The following is a 4,586-nucleotide window of genomic DNA, read 5'->3' as shown; positions in this document are numbered from 1 at the left end:
CCTGTGCAGAGAAGCTCCTAGTCTGGGGGAACATTGATGAGAAGGCTGACAGAGAGAGAAAGCCTTCCCCTGGACGCCCTGAATTTGGACTTTTAGCTTGCTTTACTGTGAAGACATAAATTTCTCTTTGTTAAAGCCATCCACTTCTGATATTTCTGTTATAGCAGCACTAGATGACTAAGACAGTATGTAAAAAACATTTGTTCACCAAGTCTACCTTCCTTGCTACACTGACCTCCATTAGAAAGAGTCCCTTTCTAATTCATCTTTGTTTATCTAAAATCGAGGGCAGAGTATACTCAGATTGCCTACAGTAGATATAAATTAGTAGATGAAAAACAATAAACGAATCAAATTTATTTTACAGATAAATTATGAGGTGAAAAAGAAGCTATTGAAGTATTTCTTGCTGAAAGACTTCATGTAAAAGCTCAAAAGCAGAACGCACAGCCCAGAGAGAGGCCGGCAAAGACAGCTTTGGAGAGTTGAAGACAGAAGGAAAATCTGTTCATAGTCACCCTGGGGAACTAGATAAGGAGTTAACAAGGCATCAGTACATGATTCTCCAGTATTAAGGTTATAAGAAGTGCTTGTGATTTTGGTTCCTTGTACATCTGAACACATGAAAAAGCCGTTTGTTGCCCACCTACGTTTTCCAAAGTTTCTAAATTACTTCCAATAGCTCTACTTTATCCCAAACCTGCTGAAGGTTGAAATGGTACTTAGTGGACTATGCTGTAAAGGCAGACAAAGAGTTCCAGAACAAATAATTCTCGGGGCTGAGAGAACAGAAACAACAACAAAAAAAGAAATGAAGGGAAAGGATAGGAGATGAGAGAAGAGAAGAGGAGGGGAGAGGAGATGAGGGAAAGGGAGAGGAGAGGAGAGTTGAGGAGAGGGAAGGGGAGAGGAGAGGAGAGTTGAGGAGAGGGGAGGGGAGAGGACAGGAAACCTAGAAAACATTTTCAAGTTCTTATCATCCTGTTTGGAAACCTTGGTGGCACAGTGGTTAAGAGCTATGTTAACCAAAAAGCTTGCAGTTTGAATCCACCAGGCGCTCCTTGGAAACCCTATGGGGCAGTTCTACTCTGTCCTATAGGGTCGCTGTGAGTCGGAATCGACTCGATGGCAGTGGGTTTATCATCCTGTTTGTCCACCTGACCTCAGTGTACTTTCACAGTGAAATCTATCGATGCCCCACTTAGGGGCAGTTGCACCCCTGGTCCTAGAAGTCATGTAGGGAAATTGTTGCCTCTCTCACTCTGTTAATGTGGTGTGAGCCTGAGTGAGCTTTAAGACATTCACGGATAAGTTAGTCTTGATTTTGACTGGTGAGCTCAATGGTACACAACATATAGTGCTTTGGTTGAAGTGTAAATTTGTGGAGTGGAGAGAAATAAGGTTAAATTTTATGACAGAGGTCAGATATACACAAATTCATATAACAGATAGAATGCTTCCCAGGACAGAGGCAGGGAGTTCAGTGATTCATGGCAGCTTAAGCAATGCCATTAATGAATTTAAAAAAAAGCAAAAAGATGTCAACAAAAAATGGATGGTTCGCTTCAAAAGAGAGAAATGGGAGTGTCAGGTGTGTAACTCAGAACTTTTTATTCACCAATGTGTGGGAGAAGGCAACTTGGAAGCTAGGTTCAGGAGAATTCTTTGCACTGTGTCCCAGATGTCGCCACACCACAGGATGCAACATTCTTGTACTGTCTGTCTCCCTTCTAATTCCAAACACATAAATCAATTATTTGATTGACTATAATGAATAACAACGACCCAGTTAAAACCTGATAAATTAGCACAAAGATAACCTACATTGATGCTAATTTTTAGTGTAAAATCTACTCTAATGTTACATCTCACTGTTTTAAACGTTTATTGCTCTGAATATCAGCTTCTTGTGATTTAAAGAAAAAATCCTTAATATTGTACTGATTGAATTAAGAATGGTTAATACCTACAATCATTTTAAAAAGGCAAATATAATAGAAACTATGTTCTGTTGAAATTCAAAACTAATAACTAAATCTTTTCTAAAGTACGTAATCATGTAATAATATAATTAAATAATTAAGGGGAGGGATGGACAGTGGCTGCAAGATTTTTAGCATTCTTCTGCCTAAAACCAAATGTTTTGAAACTATTTTGATTTTTATAGTCTTCACGTTATTTCCCATTTAGATTTACAAATATATAGATAAAAACACACTGAAAATAGCTGTTGTTCAACATATCTAAGTAAAAAATAGATTTACTCATTTGGCAAACGCTTATTTGATTTGACATTCACCCAAATGCATTCAACATATTTTTTTGCAACTTTTATCCCTCACATTTTTATTAACCAAGAATTCTCCCTAAAGTTAATCCACATTAGCAGAATCAAATATCACCTTTGATGGTTTACACTTAACCCAAGAACCAGAGTGATTACTTTTTATTTATTATTTTTAAATAGAATTTTTAATTATTCTAGATTTATACCACACTTATACTTTTCAAGGTGTTTTCATTTGATTTTTATTTTATATTTTTGTTTAAACAAGGTGACAGTTAGGAGATCAAATGTAGTTTGAAAAAAAATAACATTACATTCTAGTCTAATTTGAAACCAAACCCTAGAAATAGATTTTCATCAAAGTGACTATTCTTTGCATGAAATTTGATAATTGACCATAGTCACCCTAAATGTTTTCAGATTGTATATCATACTGAAATGTAATGATTTCTAAGAAAATGAGACATGTTTCATGGCATGCGTAAGAATCATTCTAAAGCTTGCCTTCAAGATATCAAGAACAGTCTTCTGATATATTATTTAGTTGTTCAAGGAAAGATTGTTTTTATTCACTTTTCATTATTATAAAGGTAATGGATACTCAGCCAACTGTTTTGGAAAAATAGAAATGTGATTGAAAATGTACCACTCACAGTCTTCCTTCCATGCATATCCACATATAATAATGTTTTTAATTGGATATTATATGTGCACTTTTATACACTTAGCATATCTTGGTAATTTTCTCAATAGTTACTTTCTTTAAAAACTCTACTTAATATTTACACGATATTCCATTATACATCTGTAATTTAGCCATTCTAAAATGTTTCTGATTTTTAATAATGCAGTGTTTACTATTCAGATTTAATTCTAATTATTACTTGGTAATTGGTTTAGTGCTCAATAAATATTTATTCATATTACATTGTTTTATTTTAAATATTGACTTCTGCGGAAGAGTTATCAAATTAATGAATCGCATTTCTATATATGATTTCTCGTGTATGATTTTAGTGAGAATGAGGAATGTTCAGCTAATTAACGAGTTACAAAATAAGAAAAGTCGCTGCTTAGTTTAGTCAATATGGTGCATTGGATAAAGTGTGAATAAGTAAGAAATGAATTGTGAGTCCAACTCATTGCTAATTACCTAAGTGCCATTGGACAAGTTTTTAATGTTATTGAGTTTATTTTATATATAATGAGGATATTTGATGACACTTTCTCTTTAATCTATTTTGAATCTGAATTTAATTATGCCATATTTTGCAATACACAACTTTTAATTTGGACTTTATACATTAATTCAAAAGTTGAAAGATTGAAATATTAATTTATACATTAGACAGTTTTCCTTAATTTAAAAATAAAATCTGTCTGGTACAACATAATTAAAGCCACTACAATTCCCTGTTTAAGCAAGAGCGGTGAATGTCTACTTAATAAAATAAGGACTCGGAAAGACTACAAATTTGAAAGTTTTTAAGTTAATGTTGAAGTACTACACTCCCTCGCATACTGAACAGCATCTAGAGCAAGCCCCATGGCATAAGTAAGTACCCATCATATCTTGCAGGCCAAAACTTAGACACTAAAGAGTGGTACTATGCCCTTAAACTTGGATAATTTGACTTAATTGCAAGCATTACATCACACTTGGAACTTCTCTTCTCTGGATCACATAGCGGTTACCAGTAAAATAAGTGGTAGACCTGCAGATGCTCTGAGGAGAGAACAAGTAGTAGTCTATGAAAACAATGATGCTTATAGGCAGTTCAAACTGGTATGCAAATACTCAAAATGTATATAATTTTAACCTGTCAGCTAGCTATTTCCCACTCTATTTAAGTGTTAATTATTTAAGCATAATTTTTAACAACTCAACTCAGAAGACTCCAACTTTGAAATTTAGTTTAAAAATTCATAATTTTTTCCCAGACTGGTCATGATTTTAAAATCTTTATTATTTAAACATTTATATATATGAAAGAGTGCATGTAATGTATATGTGAGTTAAAAGGCATAATAATAAAATGAATATCCGTTAACTCACTGTCTAATTGATTTAAAGAACATTTCCAGTTTTTTAATGCATCTCCTTGGGTGCTCTTGCCCAATCTCCATTCCTTTATCGTCTTTAGTATTCCTTTATAGGGTCACTATGAGTCAGAATCGACTCGACGGCAAGGGGTTGGTTGGTTGGTTGGTTATTCCTTTAGCCAATAGTAGCCACTACCCAGAATTTTTGCTTAATGATGCCTTCGCTTTATTTTATTTCATTTTTTCCCTTTATTTT

The sequence above is a fragment of the Trichechus manatus genome, unplaced genomic scaffold, assembly GCF_000243295.1.
Source record: "Trichechus manatus latirostris isolate Lorelei unplaced genomic scaffold, TriManLat1.0 scaffold00159, whole genome shotgun sequence".
In the NCBI taxonomy this organism is placed as follows: Eukaryota; Metazoa; Chordata; class Mammalia; order Sirenia; family Trichechidae; genus Trichechus; species Trichechus manatus.
The sequence above is the reverse complement of the archived record's forward strand: the minus strand, read 5'-3'. Positions refer to the sequence as shown.